General features: G+C 33.8%; 1 protein-coding gene and 1 long non-coding RNA gene across 8 annotated transcripts in view; one reads left to right on the top strand and one right to left on the bottom strand.

Moving 5' to 3' along the window:
- Nucleotides 1–17,782, bottom strand: part of LOC130454085 (uncharacterized) — a 44,412-nt gene extending 26,630 nt beyond the window's left edge. The window contains exons 1-2 of the long non-coding RNA XR_008911760.1: nucleotides 17,699–17,782; nucleotides 12,484–12,578 (exon numbers count right to left, since the gene is read on the bottom strand). This is a non-coding gene — a long non-coding RNA (uncharacterized LOC130454085). The remainder of the gene's footprint in view (nucleotides 1–12,483; nucleotides 12,579–17,698) is intronic.
- Nucleotides 1–26,233, top strand: part of NCKAP5 (NCK associated protein 5) — a 1,174,517-nt gene that overhangs the window by 493,491 nt on the left and 654,793 nt on the right. The window lies entirely within an intron of this gene.

Below are 26,233 nucleotides of genomic sequence, written 5' to 3'. Positions count from 1 at the left end.
AGTATGATTTTCTCTATTTTTCAATACATTTTAAAAATAATAGCACCATATATCTACTGTATAAGAGAAGAATGAAAGAAACATCACTGGGCAGTAGTCATCTTTGTTTTAAGTAATACAATGAGGCATTAAACATGTTGCTTAGTTAATTATCCCTTCATTCGCCTCCATAGAATTATGCTTGTACCATGAAGTTAGATATTATAATCATTCATTATTTAGTATGAGGAGGCATTAAAACTATTATGCAGAAAAAGTAATATAAATATACAGTATCTCCCTTCTGGAAAAGTAGGTCAGAGGTTAGTTAGTGAAGCTCCAACTTCCTTTTGCGAATAAAAACTGTTTGGGGAGCCAGCAATTTAATATGCTAGTTGTATGGAGAATCAGAGGTGCAAATCAGAATTTTCACAGCAGCATATTCATCTTCCTCATTAGGAAAAAGAAATCAAAGCAAAAATCTTTAAGTGCCTAATGCTCCATCAAGGGACTATTTCAATGTGTTAATATGGATTGGGTTTTCAAAGACTATGCCAATAGAACATTATCACTGGTAGGCATTGCCAACATGGAAAAGTTTGGGTGGTTTTCTGCAGTCTTGCAACACAAAGCTATAGCTCACAAGATATGGATGTATACCTTGTTGCAACTATAATAATACAGACTTTACATTCATGGATTCCCATTTCATGGATAAATATTATTCTATCTTCCTTTTTGAACATGATCCTACCAATGATTGAAATGCCTTCTGTTCAGTAAAAACTCTTTCTCCTTCTACTTGGTGGCACATTGCCAATGAAATTAGAGATCCTTGAATGGAAAATCACTAAGTTATCTCTATACAATTCACTATCAACGTTTAATTTCCTCATGAAACAAGTTAATAATGACTTTTGAGGTCCACTGAAGATAAAAAACCCCAAAATAGCAAGCACAACCACCTGATCCTCATCAAAGCCTACTTCTTTAAGATGCCAGTGATCTGGGTAAAAAATGAAACATCCATTTGGTGATTCACCTATTTCCACAGGCAAAATGTTGGATGCTGTGTGGAAAAAAGTGCATGGATGTTAAATTTAACTATTTAGTTTTCATTAATTCATTTTGCTTTAGAAGACATTTCCCAAAAGTCAAATGCCCCTACCAACTGGATTTGGAACTCAGATTATGTGTTTCACACTTTCCATTCTAATTATATACTAATATTTAATAGTTTCCTTTCACCCTAAGATTTATCTTTGACCTACATATGTACACAAATGCACACACACTTGTGTGTGCACTTATTATCTATAACATACAGGTTTAACATTTTTATTTCATTGTCTGTGTTTCTTCCTTCTTTCCTTGCTTCCTTCTTCCCTCCCTCCTTTTCTTCCTTGCTTCCTTCCTCCTTCCTTCATTTTCCTCCTTCCTTTTTTCTTCCTCCCTTCCTTCCTTCCTTCCTTCCTTCCTTCCTTCCTTCCTTCCTTCCTTCCTTCCTTCCTTCCTTCCTTCCTTCCTCCCTTCCTCCCTTCCTCCCTTCCTCCCTCCCTCCCTCCCTTCCTCCCTCCCTCCCACCCTTCCTCCCTCCCTCCCTTCCTCCCTCCCTCCCTTCCTCCCTCCCTCCCACCCTCCCTCCCTCCCTTCCTTCCTTCCTTCCTTCCTTCCTTCCTTCCTTCCTTCCTTCCTTCCTCCCTTCCTTCCTCCCTCCCTCTCTCCCTCTTCCTTCCTTCCTCCCTTCCTTCCTTCCTCCCCTTCCTTCCTCCATTCCTTCCTTCCTTCCTTCCTCCCCTTCCATCCTTCCTTCCTTCCTTCCTTCCTTCCTTCCTTCCTTCCTTCCTTCCTTCCTTCCTTCCTTCCTTCCTTCCTTCCTTCCTTCCTTCCTTCCTTCCTTCTTCTTTTTCTTTCTTTCTCTTCCTCTTTTTTCTTTTCATATTGACATCATTTCTTTACATCAAGTTCCAAAAAAGGATAAATACTATGTCTATATTGTTCTCTTCATGTGGTGCTTAACTTAATGGCAACTATAATTAAATACTTAATAGATGCTTTTATGACAATATTGGAATTGTACATTTTTAGTTGTTGATTAGCAAGACTCCTCTACTTATTTTCATAGGTTGGTTATTCTGTCACAGGGCAATCTGACTTTAATTTTGGTAGAGTGTGATTAAGGAAAATGTGTCAGGATTGATTCATCTTAATGTGGCAAGATAGCGATTGTTTTGGCAACATATAATAATTAAATCTAGTAAGCAGAAACTGAAAGAGAAAACCAGATGGTAACATTGTTAAGGAGTGTGTATGTGTGTATGTGTTTGTGTATGTGTCTTTTCTCAGGAAAAGTGCCAATGCAATGTATAATAATTTTCTAGTAGTCACAACCAATTTGGATAAGCAATGTTTCCAAGACAGCACAAAATTATATTTCTTCAAAACAACCCTGAAAATTAGCTCGTGACCAAGCAAGGGCTAAAGAAATAAGGATTTAGAAGCTAAAAAAAAATAGGCAACTGGCTGTACACTAGTTATAATCTGTGTCTCTTTTCTAATCTCATTCTAGTTTGGGATTTTGTGGTTCTCAGAAAACTAGGCATATATATTATATAGGCAGATGCTGTCTTAAAATTCTGTTAAGTTGGAGAATAGTAAGGTGTGCTCAAAAGAAAGTACATGGTAATAAAATATTGTGAGTTTATGTTCTAAGGTGCTACAAGTACATTCCTTTGAAAATATGTCATCAGTAGTAATGCAACGATATAGCAGTTGGTAACCCTGTGAAAGAAGGTGTCTTCTGCATCTTTCATGACACTATGTTACCTTGGACTGATCATTGTCTCTTTTCATTCTATAAAATTAGAGATAGAACAAGATGACATTTAAGGATTTTACTGGCTCTAATATTCTATGATTATATCATTTCATACATTGTTGTTGGGTTGAAGGGTAATCAGTTGGAACTAGCTTCATGAAAACCTACCAAATTTAGGAGCAGGGAAGAATAGAATAAGGGTACTTTGCCCTCCTAGCAGCCTGTGACTAGGTGAGATAGGAGGTTCAGAAGATCCAACTTACTCAGATACTTGAGGCAAGTTATGTTATCAGGAAGGGCCGATCATTGTTATACTTAATCTTTGTTGTTCCAGAGGAAGGACAGCAGGGAATTCTACTTCTTACCTTCTTACCAGTTCCCTAAGTGACTAGCTACTACTCTGAATGAAGACAGATTCCTTGTCATAAAAACATACTAGCAAATATGGGGGGGGGGTGCTTTTGTGTGTGTGTGATACTACTCAAGAGGTAAGAACAAAGTCATTTATTGTCTGACCTTAGAAAAGCCTGAGTGTTTCTGATGAATCTGCTAACCTTTACATAGAGCTTTAAAGATTGCAAAAACTAGGACTGAGATTCCACATTAACCAACCTCATTGTCCACAGATATCAGAACCATTTATCTATTCTCCTTTCCTAATCCATGTCCTTATAACCTATTGTATATATTAACCTTATGATGTTTGTGGCTACTCTTTGTGTGTGGTTAAGCTTCAGAAACTGGCTTAATAATGCCCAACTTTGCTTGCTGTGGCTAATCAGTGTGGAGAATTTAAGGATATTTTAATTGACTGACCAGCTCTCTTTGTCAGTTTAGGGAAGTTGACTCTGGTTTGTTACCTCTTTGGTATGCTAAGAACAAAAGCTATCAAAAAATGTAATGAAAGTGAGATTCAGAATCAGAAAGGTATGAATTCAGATTATGGATTAGATATTTTATGACTGGGCAAATCATTTCCCCTCTTTGATCTCATGTTTTACACGTCTCATGTCATTTTACATGTTTCACTAGTAAAAAAAGATAACTCTAGCACTGCCTACATTGTTAGTGCTGTAATAAAAGAACTTTATAAATCCTAAAGTGTTATAAAAACAAAAACTTAATATTCTTTTGATATGTTGACAAGATGGTAGATTTTCATATGTGATGCTCTTTTCTTCAAGTGAAAATGCACAAGTGCTCTCAACATCCTTTAAATTTCTGTGTTCTTCTCAGAAGTTTGGTCTCCACTTGTTATATTTCCAGTAGGCATGATGGTAAAAGAAATTAGAGATAAGAAGCTTTTTTTTTCTGCTAGAATAAAGGTTCACAATTTTGTGGGGTAAATGAATTAAATTCTATTCTTCCTAAACCTTAAATAAACTGGCATTGAGAGTTGAATTATGAAGCTGACTGCTGAATAGCTGAATAAACCTGTTCAGGGGCCTTACCTGAGTGGTAATCTATTTAAACTGTTGAGAGGGATATGTGGTTGGCAGGAACTAACTTAGGGATAACAATAATAAGAGTTCTGAATTACATTGCTAAATTGTGGTAGCAAAGCACTTTGTCATTCATTCAGTTATCTTCTTCTCACAAATCCTGGGAGGTAGGTAGCAATGTATTATTTGGATTTCAAAGAGGAAGAAAATAAGAATCACAGAAGTTCAGTATCCTGCCTGCATTTATGCAGAAAATATGGGCCAAAATCAGGATTTGAAGCTTGTTCCTTGGCAGTTCATTGACTTTACTACTGTACTGCCTAGGTGCTATTATGGATATAGAGTTCTGGGCTTGGTATCAGGAAGAGCAGAGTTCTCATTCTGACTCTGATACTTACTAGCTGTATGTCCCTAGGCAAGTCATTTAACCTCTGCTTTCTTCAATTTCCTTATCTATAATATAGGGCTAATAACAGCACCTACCTCCCAGGCTTGCTTGGATGATAAAATGAGATTATATTTCTTGAATTCTTAGCCCAGTGAATGGAACATAGCAGGAACTAAATATATGTGCATTCCCATTGACCTTTTTCATTCATTCCACATGAACTTGGATATCCTGATCTATTGAGGTGGTGATGCCAGTTTTAGGAATTCGAACTCAAAAGTATCTAACTGATGCAGATGCTTGATCCTATAAAAGGACTTTCACCCTTAAAAGAATGTGATTACATGAAGAGATGAAATGTCAAGACTCCAGTATATACCAATTACATTGAAATGTTAGCTTATGTAAGATTAGTTTTGGTTGATTTGCTGCCTCTAGATTACCAAAGTCATATACCTATCTGCCTCAAGGAATACATTAATTCCTATGAATCTATATTGATGGTGTAAAGCAGAAAAGAGGCATTAAGTGATGCCTTCTGATCAGTATGATAGAACATTGTCATGGCGAGAGTACCAGGTTTGAATCTTGGTTCTACTTCTTGGTCCTTTTGTAATCTTATTTAAGCCATTTCAGTTCTCTGGGTCTAAGGGTAAACTGATCTAGGCAATTAAATAGTTGAACTAGATGACTTTGAAGTCTCTTTATAGCCCTAAATCAGGATGTTTAGTAACTCAATAAAAGTAATTTATTAAACACTATTTGTCAGACACTGTTTTAAGCACTAGGGATGCAAATACAGGCAATAAGAATATTTTTGCTGCAAGAATATTAGACTCTAATGGAAGAAGAACAACACATAAAAGGAAGATAAAAAGTAGGGACAAGTGTGGCATGTTGTTACTGGTTCTGGGCCATGGTGGTAAAACTCAGAGAATGAAGAATTCTCTGTCTGAGTTCTTCTCACAATGAAAATAACAGGAGAAACGTTAGTGTGGGAAGGCAACTGAGACATAGTTAAGAAGAAACTTCGAGTTGGATAATAAAATAAAACCTCCAAAATTCATACTAACTGAATGCAAGGCCATTTCTAAGTAGTGAAACATGTCTTTCTTCTTTAAAAAAATGAAATGTATTGTTTTCCAGGAAACATAGTAACTAGAACTAGAATGACAAAGCAATTGAAGCCTTCTTTGTCCCATAGACCTTTCTCTGGCTTTCCAGCAAAGCTTATGGGAATCTTTTCATACTTTTAAAGGTATAATGTAGAATCCAAAGGACTACAGAGGAAATTTATTATATTGACATAGAATGATCAAAATATTTGAAAAACCAGCTCTCAGACCCCATGCTAAGAATCATATTAGTAGAGATTTTTTCTCCTAATGAATAGGTAAAGAATGTTTTGCAATTAGCCTTTAAAAATTTGTACCAACACATAATCTTAGTTCATTTTCTTTTATGTACCACATTTTGAAAGATTTAATAACATTTTGTACTTTTATTGAAAGTCTGGATGGCCTAGGTGAAAGAATGTGGAATGTGGAATCAGAACTGCCAGTTCTGAAGTCTCAGCTTACCCACTTCTTAGTTCTGTGACCTTGGACAACTAACTTTACTAAACTACAATTTTCTCATTTTTAGAATAAAGATAATAATGTTAGCAATAGGGTTATTTTGATTAAATGTATGTAAGGCATTTTGTAAATGTGGACCCTACTCTAGTATTTTAATAGAGGGGGTCTTGGGTTCTTTAAAACTATGAAAATTTTGCCAACTTCTGGATTGTAAAAAAACAAAACTTGAGTATGGGCTTGATGAGCATTGTAGGTTTATTAGAAGAGGAACAGCTTATCTATGTATGTAGATATTGATCATCAAGTTGTCCATAAAATAATTGGAGAACAGGAACTAAGTATCAAATATTGGTATTTCTGTGGGTGGAGGGAGTAACCATACTTTCAAAATAAAATATCATTTAAGTCATGAAATATTATCGTGTCCAAAAAATTGATTACAGAAATGCAAATTAAAGACATTGTGACAAACAACTAACTGGCTAATGTGAAAGAAAAGTGAAATGTGAAATGTGAAAAAAAAAGGAAAATGACAAATATTGTAAGGGATGTGGGAAAATTAGGACATTGAAACACTGTTAGTAGAGTTGTGAACTGATCTAGCCATTTTAGAAAACAATTTGAAACTATAACCAAAGGTCATAATCTCTAACCCCAAAAATACCAATACTAGGACTATGTCCCAAAGAGACAGAGGGGATAATAAAAGGAAAAGGACCAAAATATACAAAAATACTTATACTAGATCTTTTTTGTGGTACAAAGAATTGGAAATTGAGGGGATGCCAATCAATTGGGAAATGGCTGGTTAAGCTGTAGCATGTAATTGTGATGGAATACTACTGTGCTATAAGCAATGATCAACAGGATACTTTCAAACAAATCTGATTTATAAAATTTATATGAACCAATGAAAAATAAAGTAAACAAAACCAGTAGAACATTGTATAAAGTAACTGTAATGTATAATGAACTGTGAATGACTTAGCTATTACCTTGATCCCAGACAGTTCCAAAAGACTTATGATGAAAAATGCTATCCTCCAGTGAAAGACCTGATAGAGTATGAATGCTGATCAAAGCATACCTTTTTTTTACTTGCTTTTATTTATTTTATTTATCTGTATTTTCTTTTACAACATGACTAATAGGGAGTATGTTTTGCATGATTAAATATGTGTTATCTAAACCAAATTTCTTTCCTTCTCAAGTACCAGGGATGGGAGGGAGAGAATTTAGAATTCAAAATTTTGAAAAATAAACATTAAAAGTGTTTACATGTAATTGGGAAAAATACAATATTTGTTTAAAAAGTATTTAGTATAGCTGTGATTTTAGTCAAATCATTTAATTCTTCTGAACCTTAGTTTCTTTAGTTGTAATATGGGAGTACTGGAATATATGGCCTCTGAGCTCCCTTCCAGTTTTCTATCTATAATCCTATGATTTTATGAATCTTACTTGTATGATTAAAGTCGACACAGAGGCAACAATGACAACAGTAGCTCTGCTTATGTAGAGCTCACTAGATTTGTTGTTACTGTGGCTAAAGAGGAAAGAGGTTTTTTTGTTTTGCCAGCAATTATATATCTGATGAACACAGAATGCTGTTACCAATACACTGGGCAGGAGACTATGTTTGGTGTATTTCATGTTATGAGAACCTTTCATGTTGAAAGGAAAAATTAGTTACCTTTCAGTCTAGCTCTGTTATCTAGGCATATGTCTGTGATAAAATTGTTACTGATGTACTAGTTTGTTTCATTATTTTAATTGGTTAGGCACAAACACAAAGGTTTCGCATAAAGGACTCCTTGATTTCCTAATTAGTAGAGTTGACAGTGCATTTTCAGCTAACAATAACCCAGTTTGTAATTCAGATACTCTCTGATTAACTCTAAATAATAGACTTTGTTGCCTTCATCTCTCAGTTTCTTTGTTTTGGGCCAGTCATAGATAATAAGCTATTTGAAGCAATTTCCCTCCCTATTCACTCCCTTTTCACAAATTTCAGTGAATCCAAGTTTGATATTGCTAGTTACCCATCTAATTTGTGAAAGCTTGTTGTCATCTAAAAGACAGTGACTTTGGCTTGCCTATTTTTATGCATAGTGGTGGGATAAACAATTACTACATGCCATTAGCTTGCAATTATTTTTAATGTTTGAGACTATATGAACATGGATTTGAAGGTTAACTTAGCAACATATACTGTCTAATGTGGCAAAATGGTTTTATTGCTGTTCATTTCCCTTTCTGCTTTATACTGGATCATTTTATTGGGTTTTACCATAATGCTCCTAAAAGCCCAATTCATTCATTTCAACTGAGCAATAATGTTTTTAAAGATAAAATAATTTGAATGTGTTCCTCTTATTTTGCAACTACCTTAGGCTATTTTACTGAGTGGATACAAAAGCAATCAGACCTGCAGGGTGCTGTTTGGGTAGATTTGTAGGTATTTCTTATATGTACAATTTTTTTTTTTAACAAAAGAGCATGCACTACACAAAATCCAGCAATTAAAATATGGTACATAGTATATCTACTGAAAGAAAACTTTTAAAAGGATTTTAGATTTAGGTAGAGTGGCAAAAAGAATTAACTGTTACCTCCAAATCCCTTTTAAGTTGATATATTTTATTTTAGTGTAATGTATAGGTATGCTGTCTTGCTTATTAGTTTTCTAAGCACATGCTCATGTAAAGTAAGTTTGTAGTGTACAATGCATTTTCAAATATTCACCAAAGTGAGTATAGGGCAAAAGAAACAGTGTACAAAAGGAGACATTGGCAGATGACAATGACCACTAAAAGTCATCAATATTTTACCATTCCTTTAACAACTGTTTTTTTAAAACCTTACTTTCCATCTTGGAATCAATACTGTGTATTGGTTCCAAGGCAAAAGAGTGGTAAGGGCTAGGCAATGGGGGTTAAGTGACTTACCCAGGGTCACACAGCTGGGAAGTGTCTGAGGCCACATTTGAACCTAGGACCTCCCATCTCTAGTCCTGACTCACAATCCACTGAGCTACCCAGCTGCTGCCTGTTTTTTGGAACTTTTATAATTGTCAAGTTTTTCTATGAATTGTGGATATTTTAGAGGGGAGTTAAAATATTTGGCTATTTCTTAGTAAAGATGAATTTCTTAAGAAATGAAAAGTTGTTAGTTGTATTGGGGTTTTGCAACAGAATTTCTATTCTCTGATTTTACCCATAATGGAATGTAACGATAGTAAGTGTCTGACTCAATGTCTGACTCAGGGGGCTAATAGGACAGAGTAGAAAGAAGCTGAGCAGAAGACTGAAAAAATTATTCACTGGCACTGATTTAACGGAAATTTTCGGTAATTGAACAGCTCTTGGAAAAGAAATAGGAGAATTAAAAATGAATAGAGCTCAAGCAAGATAATTTCTCTTTCTTCATTAACACAATTTCTCCTATTCTCTGACTTCTGTCCCTTGTTTTTCTTGCCATCTACTCATGGGTAGAAAGGGAAAGAAGAGGACTAGGGTTAAGTTAGGCATAATAAAATGTGTCAAGTTCTACCGAATGTTATGTGGGTACATTATTGGTGGAACTGTGAAAAGGTATAGCTATTTTGACAAGCAATTTGGAATTATGGAAATAAAGTGACTAAAATATCAATATCCTTTGAATTAGAAATTGAATTATTGGGGTTATATCCCAAGGAAGCTATCAATAAGAAAAAAAGTTTTCATGCACTCCAAAATGCTTAGAGCAGTAATTTTTGTGATAGCTAAAAACTGAAACAACGTAGTTAACTATTAAATGAGAACTCTTTAAACAAATCAAAATGCAAAAATATAAAAGAATAGTATTGTGCTATAAGAAATATGTGTTATGAATACAAAGAAGCAAAGAAAATTCTATATAAAGTAATGCAAAATGAAATAAGCAGAGTCAAGAAAATAACATATACAGAAACAAAAACAATGTAAGTGAAAAGAATAGCTCTACCACAAAATCCCAAAAATAAATGTCACAGAATTACTAAGATCAATGGGATCTCAAAATGAAGTGATAAGAGAAGACCACCCCAACCTACCCTTTTATGGCACTGGTAGGTCTACACATTGCACATATTTTTGAACTTTATGTATTAGTCAGGTTGTTGACTCATTTTCTCTCTCTCTTTTTTAAATGGGATGGCTCTCTGGAAGGGAGAAAGGGGGTGCTAGATGGGATATTATGATGTGAGAAGAAGAAAAACATCAATAAAAATTTTAAAAAGAATCCTATCTGGATAATTGTTGAATTTTGAAGTTAGTACAGTAGTTTTTATCAGGGTTGCTTGAGATATTTTCTATGGGAACTGAAGGATTGGTTACTGTGAAAGTCTTTGTTCTAAAATGATATTTCTGTTCTTGTTCTCTATTGCATTGATAAGATGAAAGACCAGGGATATATACAAATGACTTCTGGGTAAATTGTCCAAATGATCTATATGTTTTTATTAAGGAAGCTTCAGCAAAAAGATGCATGAAGAAAGAGGGCTCTGAGAGTAATTTAGAGAGTATAGACTACTTCACACAACAAATTGTATGCCTAGGTTAAAAGGTCTGTGATTCAATAGTTACATTTGGAATTCAAACATGTCAGTTTATTGATCACATTCTTTTGATTGAAATACAAAGTAATCCCAATACAACTGGGAGTTTAATAAGATAAAAAAGACGATGCCCTTGTGCTCATTCAGTATAGTCTTTTGCACAACCAATGTAATTTACACATTATTTCAAGGGTTATTCAAAAAATATCTACTCAGTTTCCTGAATGGAAGAGAGCCCAGTGAGCCTCTTGGTAAAGAGGAAATAATTAACACTTTGCTCATTGTTTGCTGAGAAAGGGAACTATGAGTTGTAGTGAGTATAGAAAATATTAAGGGTCATGGAATCATAGAATGAGAGTTTGAAGGCACCTTTTAGATCATCTAGTTCAATTCACTCATTTTATAATTGTGAAACTGAGATCCATAAAAGTCAGGTGACTTTCTCAAAGTCATGAAGGTAGTAGATGTCAGAATTAATGCTTTTCCCACTGGCCCTTGCTAGCTCCCCAAAGACACTTTGTTCCTTATAATATACTTATTAACATGCCTATTCTTATCTTTTCACATATTTTCTAATATTCTGACTAATCTGAACTACTTACTACACTGCAAACTTGTCTTTCATTATCATGCTTTCCTTGTCCATCCTTTATCTTGGGCCTGGAATGTATTTTTCTAAGCTTCATCTATAGTTTTATTATTATTTGTCTCAGCTAGATTTCCCCTTTCTCGGTACTCCCATGAAAACTTGGTTGCTCCTTTCCTAGACACTGATAATTTAGTTAGGATTGTGATATTTTTATGTTTATGTATATTATATAATGTGCTTCATGAGGGTCAAATTTATTGTCTTATTTTTTCTTCATATCTCCTCTAGTACCTACCACTGTATTTCAAACATAGAACTTAATAAATATTTCAAGTATAACTGTAAGAATTTGATAAATTGCTTAATGGATAAGAACTTGGGAAAGCATGTATTATCAATAAGAAATGAACATGAGTTGTTTTTTTTAAATCACTGACAAAATAAATTTGCTGAAATAGTAATTACTTATTTGTTAAATAGAATTTCTCAGAGAACTTAGTAGGGTTGTGCCTTGTACTCATTAAATGTTAAATGCAGGTCTTCAGCTACACTTTAAATCTGCTACCTCCTAATTTTTGTTTCTTTATGTTTCTTTAATTCCTTCTCATTTTACAAGGCTCAAGTCAATTCTTCCCCCATTTTAGTATCCCCTTTTCCTTTGGGTATCTCTTCATTCTTTAGACTATTTTTTTCTTTCCATAGCTCTTTGACTCTCTACTTCAGTTCCATAATTCCATTGGATTCTGCCTTGTATACTACTTTTTGTATGTAATCAGGGGCTTCTGAGCTAGAACAAGGGGGCTACTAATCCTGATATATTTGTTTATATCATCACCACCACCCCCAGCTGACTTTATTAATCTCTGTTTTGAAGCCATTCCTCCATTGTATCTGGTATCTCACTCAAATGAATATTCCATTCAAAAATATAGGTTATAACCCATCCAAGTCTTGCCTTTCTCTGTGACTTTTATCTTCATAACCTAACACAGTGCCTTGGGCTTGGTAGTTGAATAATAAATGCTTGAATTAAATTGATTTAATATTTATAAAATGTTAGATAAATGAAAGCTTCCCCCCTTTCTATCCCCATCATACCATGATTCCATCTTACCATAACAAAGTATAATGAATCCTTTTCTTCATTGATGAGCTTTCAGAGTAGCATTTTTATCAAAGTACATTATTTGTTGCTGATGTTGGACTCACCTGATAGAAATATTATTATGAGGGATTGAATGAATTGAGACTCTATAGGGAAATATTTATCTTAATAGGCTATATTGAAATTACTTTAAAGAAGAATTTCATTTTTTTTCCTGCAAAAACTCGATTATTGAGAACGATTCTCTGCTTTTGAGGTGTATTTTTACCAGGAGATTTTCTTTCTTCTTATATAAGCCATATTAATATTAAAAATAGATTGAGGATCTCTAGCAATCAGTGCCAAATAGGACAATGTCAGTTCAATTTTATTCAAGTTTTCTAACAATGGACAATGCAGTATGAATCTGCTTAGCAGCTTGTGTTCTACATATAACAGCTATCTTGTTTTTCTTGGTCCTGTTTAATCAGCATTGCTATTCACTTGCAACTTTCTTATCAATCTTTTATTTATTCTGCTTGGGAATTTTCCTTCCTTTCTTTCCTTTCCCTTTTGTGAAGTTGCTTCTGTTTTTGTAACTAAGCAAGTTTTCACATAAAACAGGCTTATTGTATTGTCCTGAAGACATTTTCAAGGGACCTCTCCATTTTATTTGTGAGAACCTATTTTTACTAGGCTTCTTTTCTCTTGGGCTAGCAAGGACACTGCTTATTATTCTCTCATTGACATTTTGAATTTGTTTCTGCCCCTGGACTCTTCTAGGTAGGTCTCTTCTTGATTGAGCAGTTCTTCAAAGTAGATAGATTCTCATTCTTTAATAGAATTCCCATTTATAACAATCACATTTTTTTTCAGGTTTTAAATGATCAGACCTTCTTGTATAGAGATACCAGATAAATCTTTTTTTTTTCTTTTCTTTTTTATTTAGAAAATGAGAACTTAGAAAAAGCCAGAGATGAAAGAAAGCACATGATGCTTTTGTGAACTGTGATCAAGAATGGCTTTGCTACAAATCTCAATATTGCCATCATCCACTAGAAATCCATTCTTTTTCTTTCCTATCTAGTTACCGGGGAGACAATCTTGGGATGGGGCACAAAAGGCTCTGGAGAATTTCTTTCTCCCTGTCTTTGTGAAAAAGGTTGGAATCAAAACCTAAATGAATAAATCCCTCAAATAAGTATAGATTCTATTTATCTTGAGATTTATTTACTATGTGAGTAGTATGTGCTGTGGAAGTCTTAAAAAAAAGCTGTTTCTTTTTTGAGACGTGAAATTGGAGCTCATTATAATCACCAGCCCTGAGACTATGCTTTCCCCATCCTTTCTTCATGCTTATTTCTTTCTTTGGTGTCCATGAGAAGTCAAATTAATAGCAGTCACTTTTAATAAACTCCTTCCAAAACTCAGTATGCATTCTTTTTTTTTTTTGTCGAGTCACAGTTCTTTAGGTCTAAATTCCACATTTTAAAAATGAGGGATATTGGATACTATGATTTCCATATTGCTCCACACTTCTAAATTCCAACATTATAATGACTTCAGGTATAATGGTGTTAAGATATTTGTCTTGCTTCCTTTGGCACATAGCAAATGTTCGTTTGTTTTTCCTGCAGTGAGGGTAAAATTGGACTTACATTGTTCCCATGCAGCTTGTCAATCTAGGCAGAAATGCCCAGGAATGGTGAGTTCACACTCAGCTAACTTATATACCTACTTTAGGGGAAACAGGACTTTTTTACCTTGCTTATTTTACTGTATTGGAAATGACAGGGTTAGAGTTCATTGGGTTTTCATTGGTTCAAACAAATGAAGCCAGGATCTAACATGTCATAACTTTATAGAATGTTAAGAACTAGAAGTAATAGCACTCTCATAAACAAAATCAATCTCTCTCTCTCTCTCTCTCTCTCTCTCTCTCTCTCTCTCTCTCTCTCTCTCATTCTCTCTTTCTACATGAGTAGAGTGAGCAAAGACAAGGAAATAAATGGGAGACAGGTAGAGGTAGAAATAATTTGTGTCAACTGATTGTTTATCAGGGGTAAGAGAGATGAGGAGTAGGTAAAGGTGACATTGAAGTTGTGAATATGAGTGACCAGAATGATGGTGATGCTTGTAACAGTAACAGAAAAGTTTGGAAGAGAGATGGATCTTAGAGGAAAGGCAATCTAAACAAAAGCTATCATGTCTCAAACCATCCATGCATGTTCATCCTGACTACATTGTTCCATACAAAAAGAAAATAGGCCAAGCAGAGCTCTCTCTAACTGGACACAGCTTTAAAGAGTAAAACCTCACAAATAAAAATCCTCTGAAAGGAAGAGCAGGTTAGAATTGTCCTAGTTGAACCTTCCAGCATGCTGCTGTGTACATTCAGTGTTGGCTAAATTTTCCTTGTCTACTGACTACTTCCAAAATGCCTACAAACAAACCCATGTCTCATCCATCACCAAAAACCTCTGCCTTGATCTGTCCATTTCTGTTATCTTGTATATTACTCTTTCCTTTTCCTATTCAACTCTTTGGAAAGACCACCCACGATCTGTATTTCCATTTTCTTTCCTCATACTTGATCTTCTTAATTCTCTATGGTGTGGTTTCTTATGTCATTATTTGATCAAAACTGGTTTCTCCAACATTATTATCAATCTCTAAATTTCTAAATCTAATGGCCTTTTCTGACTCTTCATTCTTCTTGACCTCTCTGCAGTCTCTGGTTTGTTGGTCACCCTCTTCTTATTGAAACTCTCATCTCTCTAGGTCTCCATGACACTAATGTCTCCTAGATATTCTCCTCTCCATTCTTTAAAGATCAATTCACATCACTTATTCCATGATCCCTTCCTTAGAATGCTCATAGCACATTTTGTTTTATTTTGTCTATATAATTTACCTCCCTTATGAGAGTTCTAGTATTTTGATGACAAAGATTATGTATTATTTATGTTTATAGCCTATTTGTGCTCTAGGCCTTACTAGAGTATTTAATCCATTAGTAATTATTGAATTTGTCAAATTAACAGACTACTGTATCATGAGTTAGGAGAATTCAGTTATAATCTCAGTTTTGCCACTAAGTAGCTGTATGACCTTGAAAAAATCATTATCCTTTTTGGAATTTATTTTTCTCTTCTATAAATTGATAGGAGATGGTTTCTATAGTCTCTCTCATTCCAAAATTCCATGATTTCTGGGATAGTCTGGTATAAGTTTCATGGCACACTTCCTTTTCTAATACATGGTCTTTGATTCTAACTCTATGGGGACTGCAATAATCTATAGACATGACTTCTCTGTAGAAAATGGGTTTTTCTCTGATTCCATATTCATGGTTTTCACCCTCTGTACATGGAATATAGGGAGTAAAAAGCTACAATAATGGATGACAGTAGCCTCATGGTCATATTTTCTGTAACTTAGTCTTTTAAAATGAAATACTTGGCAAGGAGTTTTATGTCAGCAGTAATGGGAACCCTAGATTACTGCCATTGAGATAGAGTTGATAGAATGAGAAGAGGAAACTGAGTAGATAAAAACAGGAATAAAGTGGTAAGTAGGCTATCTAGTTTAAAGAAGAGATCAAATCCAAAAGGAGATGGGGAATGAGGAAAAATATGAACAGTATTTTCAACACTTTGTAATTTTTTAATCTCTTCCTCAGCCTTGCTGACTGCCCTACTTTCAATCAAATTATAGCTCATGTTTCTATTACTCTTTAAGGCTTTCAAAGTATTTTAAATAAACTTCATTTAATCCTCATACATCCTATAACATATCTACTATGATTCTTAGAGATGAAGCAATTTATGTTAAGTGACTTTTCCAAGGTCACAAATCTAGTAAGTATCTAAAGTGATATTCCATCCTAAAGTGCTGACTCCAAGTTCTCTGCTTTATCTACTATATAACACTGTTTCTCTCCTATGCCATATGGGCCACTCTACTCTTTCTCTTAGAATATTGGAGGAATAGCTGGAACCGGAAGCATCCAGTTGTCAAAGTGAGTGTTTAAAGATAAGATCAAAGAAATCATATTAAATTCTTGGAAGCAATTCTCTGCCTACATGACAGCCTTAACTACCACATCTATGTAGAAAGATACTCAAGAATGTCTCTGAGCATCTTCCTCCATAATAATATATATGTTTTCTGAAGCACCATTTTGAGCCAAACCTATTTCGCCTATTGTTCCATCTCTAGCTACCACTCTTTCTTAGGCAGGTAGACTACTATCATTAGACAGTCTTTTTGTAATTTCTCTGTTTAATCCACTGGACTCATCTTCCTTCCCACTTTCCATTACACAAAGGATGCCTTTATTTCTTTATTTTTGTTTCTCCTCACCGTATCCCAAAAGCACATGATAACTTTCAAGAATGCTTAGATGTACTTACATATAAATAGAAAGTTACAATAACCTCTCTTTTGACAGAATTCATTTTTTCTGCCTAGCTATTGAGCTATTATTATCCTAAGAAAACATCTGTTGTTATTCCAATCCAAGTTGCTTTTTTCTATCTTCTGTAAATTCCCTTTTGTTTCCACCTTGAGGATACCCTAGATCATGTCATGTTTTGATGCTTTTTGTTTCTTTGCAATTTTTGTCCTCTTCTTAGGATCTCTTCGAGTATAATGTACATTAATCTATTTCATAGTCTAGTTTTAATTCATCGATCATCTGCTTGACATTAGGATCTTTGTTTTCTTATCAGGTACTTTCACTTCTCCCTCTGAGGTCCCATCATTGACCTGTTTTGTTGCTTTTCAGCCAACATTCATACTTTAATGCTAATTAAACCTCATCTGTCTTTGAAAAAGGTTAGACTATTTTAAAAAGAACAGAGAAGTTTAATTTCCCCCTGTCTATCTACATATGGATCTTATAGAAGCTTCTGTAATATGTGAAAGCTATATTTTTAGGCATTTATCTGATAATACAGGTGGGAATATAGAAGAAAAAAGATACATAATATAAAAATAAAGAAGATTTCTAGTTATACATCTAAGGATACAACATACCGAAGTCAACAAAGTGAACATTCCTAGGAAGGAAAGAGGAAACTAGAATTAGTATGAATGTCCTTTGTGTGAGGCACATATACTAACAATGAGAAAGAGGAATGTGGTAAGTATGAGTTAGTGTGGAAAATGCGCTGGATTTGGAGTCAGAAGCCCCAAGTTCAAATTTCACTTTTGCTAATTACTACTTGAGTAAACTACTTACCCTTTCTTGGATTCATTTCCTTATCTATAAAGCGAGGGGATCGAATGAAATGATTCCTGATGTCCTTTCAACTCTTAATCTATGACCCTATGATATATAAGACATAAATAGAACAGGCAATATCTATTGAAAATGAAAAAAAATTGGGATAGAAAATAAATGATAGTTAAATGTTTTGAATAGGCAAAATGTAGAATTATAAAAATACTTTTTAGAAAGGAACATACTTATAATTTGTATATGTATGTATATTCTTTTATCTAATATTAAATAATTAAATGATGATTAATTAGGAAGAATGCCACAATGTCAAGCTAAAAAATTCTGTAGAATATAAAAGTATTTCAGTCACAAAGAAGGATAAAAATACAAGTACAGATGGGTGAAACATTGAACAAAATGGGGAATTTTGAAAGGAGCAGAAAAGAGAGAAAACATTATCCATCATTTTTCTGAGGTAAAAAGAAGTTGTTGTTTTTAAATGGATTCTACAGAATCAAGACCTAGTATATTAATGACTTATACATGTAATTTTAATCATTATCTTAGAGTCTTCTTCCTCTAGATATGGACAGAGACTGGATCTATAATTTCATGGATATTGAGAACTAATTGGGGAAACTACCATTGTTGGAAGGCCCATTATCTATTATTTGTTGGTTTAGAGATTTGCCTTGAGCCCTGAAAAATTATGTGATTTGCTAAGGGTCACATAGTCAATTTGAATCAGAAACAGGACTTGAACTCATTCTGAATTTGAAGTCTATTTTCTAGTCATAAGTAATGCCCCATTTTTTTGCCCCAATTCAGTTAAAATCAATAAGCATTTAATTAAGCAACTACTAAATGCCAGGCATTGTATTAAATCTAAGAATAAAAATTCAAATGGAAAAATATTCCCTGAATTTAAGTTGAGATAGTCTATGAGGCAGGGATATAAAATTTCCAGAGATGCACATAAAGAAGACAATTTTAAGACAGAAAGAGGGTGGCACCTGAATTGAGCCTTGGAGGAAATTTGAGATTTCCTTTTACATTTTAGGCATTCAACACATCTTGGGTAAATGTGTGGTGGTCAAAACATTTTGGTAAGGAGTCTAAGATTACAGGTTGTTTCTATGCAAGTGAGTTAGTTTGATTGTATTACTTTTACCCACCAGTTTTATGGTAAATGTCTTGGTCATAAAGGTACTGGGTAAAAGTGAATATGTCTAAGTAAGTTTAAATTGTTACCACAAATAGGAGAGGGTGAGGGAGAGGAAGTACAATTACTAATTATTGTGGGTCATTAATGAGATCTTTACTTGCAAAAATAACACATTAAATTAAATTTAACTACATTTTGAAGATTACATGAATGCCAAAATATGGTACCAAGGACATGTAGATTTTTCATTATTAGTTATGCCATTTGCATTAATTAGTCTTCTAATTTTATGAGTTGTTCTTAAGAGTGAATAAATCTTTATCGTTTGTATACCACTCAGTACTATAGTCCAGTGTAGTTGTACATATGAGCTTTTAAAATATTTTTCAAATGAACGAAGCAACATTTACAAAGTCAATTCCCATGATATTGAAGATAATTTGTAGTTAGTAATCATTTAACTCAAGGGACAGTATTATTTCATGAGAATAGGCTGAGCTTCAGATTTTGACTTTGGCACTTACTACCTAGTTAACCTCACACTAATCATTTAACCTCTATAGAATTGCCCCATATATCTGGCAGAGTGACAAGGACTAAATTTGATAATATTAGTTTAGACCTTTGGAACTATGAAGTAATGTGTTAGTTGACTCTTTCTGACTCCTGACAAAAGATTTTGAAATTTAAAAAATTGACCATAGAATTTATCTCTAGATTTGTGAATTAGTCTATACCAAAGAGAATTTTAAGAGTATTTTTTTATTTTTGATCTACTTTAATAGTAACTTATACCGAATATGTTTTATTAAAAATTGAATTAATAAATTATCTTTGATAGATTTTCATTTTGCCAAGTACCCATTCACTAGATGTCACTAATTCTTTTTAATAAAAATCAGAAGTCATCTGTTTTTCCTCTGGACAGATGGCTTGATACTGCTCACAGCTAGTATCTTGGGGCCTTCATCATCAAAATACAGCCAGAATTAAATTTCTGGGCCACTGACCATGGAAAGCTGAGGACTCTAATTAGTTGCCATATAAGGACTGCTGCCACAGGTGTGTGGTGCTCCTTGTGAGATAGCTAGAGATTTGACCAAAACATTAATTTACTCTTTATGAAGAAATCTCTCTTTTTATACGATTTATATGTAGTATATACCCTTGATGATGAATTAACAATGAAAGATGGAAGACATCTTTATTAAGAAAATTCTATGACATTCCATAAATTCCCTTTGAAGGCCATATTTCCCTAGTGGGATTTTCATCTAAAAATAAGAAAGACAGATGGGAAAAAGAAATGTTAGACAAATACTAGACAATGAGCTCTGCATTGTTGAATAACATTGTGTCTATTCTCATCTTTTAAGAGGCTCTTCAATAAATAGAGGAAAACAAATTGAGGGAAAGAATTTGGAAGGAACATTTTGAATCGATTTTAAAACCAAGAAAGAAAATTCTGGTTTAGTCACTAAAACCCATTTAACTACATTACAGATAGGAGTTTATTTTTCTCCCAGAGAATGCATTTGGAGGGATTTTGAAGAAAAATGTTTTTAGTATATTGCAATGACTCAAATAGGCAAGAATAAAAATGAAATCCTCATTCTTTTTTTTTACTGTTTTGAATTTGAGCACATAAAAAGAAACATTCTGTGCACTATACACATATAGAAAAAATTACTGCGTTTATCCAAATAAAGTTAATTTTTTAATTGAATTGAAACTTTAATTGAAACTAAGCTAGTGAAACTTGTCAATTTTAGAGGACAGAGAAGGTCAAGGAAGCCATAGGATGTGCTTTTTGATTCATCTATTCAGACAATAATCAATGATTCACATCTATTATGTGGATTATAATACTTTACATCGCCATGTCTGTCCTAAAGCTTGCAAAACACTTTGTCTTCTATGATTCTCACAAAAAAATCTTATTACCCCCATTTTACAGATGAATAAATGAGGCTCAGAGAAGCTTAATGCATGCCTATGGCTATCCTGTAAATAAGTGTCAGAGATAGAATTTGAACCTAGTCCTTACTGACTGAAATTTCAGCATTTTACCTACTATGCTATATACTATCTCCATAGTAATGTCCAAGTTGTTTCCAGTGATGACAAACAAAATATAGGTAGAATTTAGTTCTTGTAGCTCCTCTTTGGGGAATTTCTTGGAACATCCTTTCACTTATATTCTCAATAGCTCACTTGCACTGTTGGTTAGAGGCTCCAGTTGCATATTTTGGCTAGACTTTGAGTTCACTCACTTTACCATGACTTTGACTCAGCCAATTCTGATTACCCTTATGGAGCTAAAGCAGATGGTGATCCACCCTCGTAATTAGCCCTATCCACTCCTCTTATGGTTCCCCACCATGCCACCATGCTTTTGGCCCTGAAATCTATAGGACTGCATATACTCTGAAGCATACTCATGACATCTGGCAAGAAAGAGAATAACAAGCTTTCAAAAATGGAATAAAAACCAGAATAGGATGAGATCTTGCAATCCTGAAATGGACAGGGAACAAAAGTGAAATAGATTAGCTACTGTGCCGGAAGCAGCAGAAAGGTCAGGAAGGATGAAGATGTGGAAAAGAGGTCCATAGCGATGGCTAAAGGGCAAGCAATTGAGATGAATTCCATTTTCTGGGGTCCCTTTTCAAGCTATTACCCTGGAGTTCTGACACATGGAATTCTTAAAACAGCCTCCATGCTAATCTCTTCTTTTATTTCTTAATCAGCACAACACAACATTATTAAGCTACAGGTCTTGAAGTCAGTGGGGTGTATATGTCAACCCTGTTTTGTTTCATGCTGACTATTGGTTATTGCTGAGCAAAATTGTGTAAAGGTCAACAATTTAGAAAGCACTATAAACTTACTGACTTTTATACATCACTGAAGTTAATAGCTTCCCCTAAAGCATGTAATAAAAGTGTAATTTTTGGTATTTTAAAGTTTTAGGGCAACACTAGCTTTATTTGTTGGAAAAAAGTTTAGAGAAAACCGTGCTAATCTATCTAAAACCTAAAGTTTCTTTCAAATCTCCACACAGACTAAAATATCAGAAGGGACTAGTAATTAAATGATGTGCTTAGGAAAGGCTAATTAATTTAGGCATTACTTTGAAACAGTTGCCACCAGTCCTTCCATCTGCACAGTTGACAGGTGCAATTGGCACTAAGCATTGTTGTACCCTCTGGCGTGTCTGGCTCCCCAGTAGGCCTTAGTGTGAGAAGAGAATGGTTTGTAACCCCTCAGTCAGCAGTGGTCTTGCATCAGTCAGAGATTACATCCTTACTGTTCTTCTTTTGGTTCATGATGGTAATGGGAATGATGATTTTTTTTTAATCTTGCCTTTGCCATTCATTCATCAACCTCTCAAGGTGTTCCTAACAGTCCCTGACATATAAAATGAATGCTTAATATTTAGATTTCCTTTTTGCCATTTTGGTTTAACCAATACATAAGAAATCAGAAGTTCATAATATTTAGAACTGGTATAGGATTGGAGGACAGGAAGTTTCAAAATTCTCCAGTCCAAACTCTTTATTTTATAAATGAAGAAATTAAGAATGAGACCAAGAAAGTAGAAGTTCCTTGCTCAAAGTAATAGAAATTATATATAGAAGTTCCAAAATTAAAACCCAGGACTTTTGACTTCCTATGTACTTTTCCAACTTAAAGAGAAAATTCAAAACAAAATATAATTTCCTCACATAAGTGTAGTTAGGTTTTCTTCTATTTTCCTAAAAGATTTTGACCTAAACAGAAAATTTGAGTCAAAATCATCCCAGTATACTCGCACATTTAGCAAAGAATGTGGACATTGGAACTTTTTAAAAGGATAAATTGAAGGGTGGTTATTTGCAAGAACTTTTCACATCACTAAAGGGTCATGCATAATATTATCAGTGCACTTGATAATACACACATAACCCAATTAATTGTTTACCTAAAAATGACACTGGGTGAGAAATTTTACACATAGCTGTTAGTTTCATAGAAGAAACATTTTTATATAAGAAATAACCAGTATGGTAAACTACAAGCTAACTGACCTTCATGCGTATCTTGCTAACTCTGTTCATCACTGAATGTACAATGTCTATCCTGTACAAAATGCCAAATGTTACAATATGATTTCATGAGCTCATACTGGGGTTTGGTTATAGTGGATTAATAAAGGTAGTGTGAGTCAGTGTTATCTGGGACAATGTGTTGCAGGCTATGTATTCAAGCACTTGATTTACAAAAACACAAACAGATGATTTACATAAATCATTTTTAGGGACAGGTGTGTTGTCTCAAGTAAAGAATATCTTGAAGAATTGTGGAAACAATGATAAATGAAAACAGTCATGATAATTCTTTAAATGTGTTGGCCATAATTAAAATTTTTATTTATAAACATGGGAAATAAAATGAATAAAACCAGTTTTGTTCTATACAAGACACTTTTTGTTTTTTCTAGACAATATAGAGAAAGATAAAACTCCTCAAATTATAATAAAAGCCAAAATTCCTAGTGGAGTTGCATTACCTCACTCTGAATCTCAGTTTCCTTTTCTGTAAAATAGAATTTGAGCTACATTCTCTCCCTGGTCCCTTTTGGCTCTAAAATTCATCAAACATATTAAATAATTGTATTGTATGAGGTATTTTGGCAGTTAGCTTCCCTAGTGGTTTTTATGCCCAAGGTACTTCTTTCTATAGATAATATAACAAATTTGTATGGTAGAACACTGATCCCCACAGATCAGAGGAAGGAGGAATGGATAATTTGAGGAGAGATGTTTTAGGAAGGTCATTCTAACTATATTTGTAACTATAAAGACAAAAATAAAGAGTTGATACTACAAAATGGATAATATTGACAATTCCCCTTTCCCTATCCCACCCTATTACTAGATTCAACAACATAGTACAAAGAGGGAAAATACACATACCAATAGCAAATAAACTAATAGGCCCAAAGGAACTGGGGCCAGCTCTGCCCTTTATCACCTCAATGAATGTATATGAGTTGTTCCAGCTCTTTGTATAAAGGTTTTATTTTTGATTTGTAAAAGTAAGGAATAAGGTGGCATGTTTCCTTCTGACCTTAAATTTGATAAAATTAGAGAACACTAACAAGAACCCCATTCACTATATAAGGAATTTAAATTAATCTCTTGGCATGGAATATATGAAAAAGTATCCCAGAACCAAAATCAAATATAACAAATACTATATAATTCATCAATTCATGTACCTTAAAAATTTTATGTTACATGTAATAACAAATTTCCACATGTTTTCCTAAAATATATGATCAAATTTATCTCTCTCCCTGCCTTCCCTTTCTCTTTCTGATGCTGACAGCCAATTCTATCTGAGTTATACATCTATTATCATGTAACACATATTTCCATACTGTTCATTTTTATAAGTAAATGATCTTATAAAACCAAAACCCTAAAACATAAACTCAAAAAAAGTTAAAAATTACATGCTTTCATCTGCATGTTGACTCCAATTCTTTCTCTGGAGGTGGGTAGCATTCTTTGTCATAAGTCATTCAGAATTCTCCTGGGTCATTGTATTGCTGATAGTAGCTAAATCTATCACAGTTGATTATTCCACAAAATTGCAGTTATTGTGTATGATATTTTCTGGGTACTGCTAATTTCACTCTGCATCAGTTCATGAAGGTCTTTTCAACTCTTTCTGAAATCATCCTGTTAATAATTACTTAGAGCACAATAGTATTTCATCACCACCATATACCACAATTTGTTCAGCCATTCCCCAATTGATGGATATCTTTTTTGATTTCCAAATCTTTGCCACCACAAAAAGAGCAGTTATAAATATTTAGGTACAAGTTGGTTCTTTCCCCTTTTTGTTAATCTCTTTGGAATTTAGTGCTAGTGGTGGTATTATTAGATCAAAGAGTATGCATTGTTTTATAGCATTTTGGGCATAATTCCAAATTGCCTTCCTGAATGAATTGGATCAGTTCACAACTCCACCAAAAATGCATAAGTGTCCCAATTTTGCCACATCCCCTCCAACATTTATCATTTTCCTTTACTGTAATATTGGCCAATGTGGGAGGTGTGGGGTTATTTTAATTTGCATTTATCTAATCAGGAGGAATTTTGAACATTTTTCTATGACTATTGGTAGGTTTATTTCTTCATCTGAAAAGTGCTTATATGTATATATATATATATATATATATATATATATATATATATATATATATATATACACATCCTTTGACCATTCATCAATTGGAGAATGGCTTTCATTCTTATGAATTTGATTTAGTTCTTCATACATCTGAGAAATTAGACCTTTATCAGAGACATCTGTTAAAATTTTTTTCCCTCAGTTTATTGTTTCCCTTCTAATCTTAGTTGCATTAGTTTTGTTTGTACAAAAACTTTTAAACTTAATATATTCAAAATTGTTCATTTAGTGTCTCGTAATGTTCTCTATCTCTTATTTGGTCATAAATGACAGGTAAACTATTATTTATTCCCCTGATTTACTTATATCACTCTTTATTTATCAATTATATACCCATTTTGACCTTATGACTTGGTATAGAGTATGAGAATTGATCAGAACCTAATTTTTACCATATTGTTTTCCAATTTTCCCAGCAGTTTTTGTTGAATAGCGAGTTCTTATCCTCAAAGCTGGGATCTTTGGCTTTATTAAACATGAGATTGCTGAGGTCTTTTACCCTAATATATTCCATTGATTCACAATTCTATTTTTAGTCAGTAATGGATTATTTTGATGACTATTATTTTATCCTACTGTTTAGTGCTAGGGCACCGTCCTTCACAGTTTTTCCCATGAGTTGTTGTTTTTGCAGATAAATGTTGTTATTATTTTTTCTAGTTCAATAAAATAGTTTTTTTGGTACTTTGATTTGGTTGTTTGGTAGTTTGATAGTTTGATTTATAGCACTGATTAAGTAAATTAACTTAAGTAGGATTGTTATTTTTACTATATTAGCTCAGTTTACCCATGAGCAGTTAATAGTGACATTACTACCAGCAACAAAGAAGAAAACTCCATCTACATTTTAAAGAATCATAAATCTAGAATTAGAATGAATCATAGGATCATAAACTTAGAGCATAAAGTGACTTTATAGTTGTCTAATCCAACCTATCAATTTTATAGATAGGTAAATCAAGTTCCAGATAAGTTAAATGACTTGCCCAGGGTAACAAAGCTAATATCAGTTCTGAGACTGTTTCAGCTTGGGTATTTGTTCCTGGAAGGGCAGAATTCTAGCTGCTATATCATACTAGTTCTTGTCAATCAACCCCTTTGAGGGGTTGGGAGGGCATATGTGAAATGAGAATGATTTGAAA

The sequence above is a fragment of the Monodelphis domestica genome, chromosome 4 (assembly GCF_027887165.1).
Source record: "Monodelphis domestica isolate mMonDom1 chromosome 4, mMonDom1.pri, whole genome shotgun sequence".
NCBI classification, from domain to species: domain Eukaryota; kingdom Metazoa; phylum Chordata; class Mammalia; order Didelphimorphia; family Didelphidae; genus Monodelphis; species Monodelphis domestica.
Note: the sequence above shows the minus strand (reverse complement) of the source record. Positions and strands in the feature narration are given on the sequence as shown.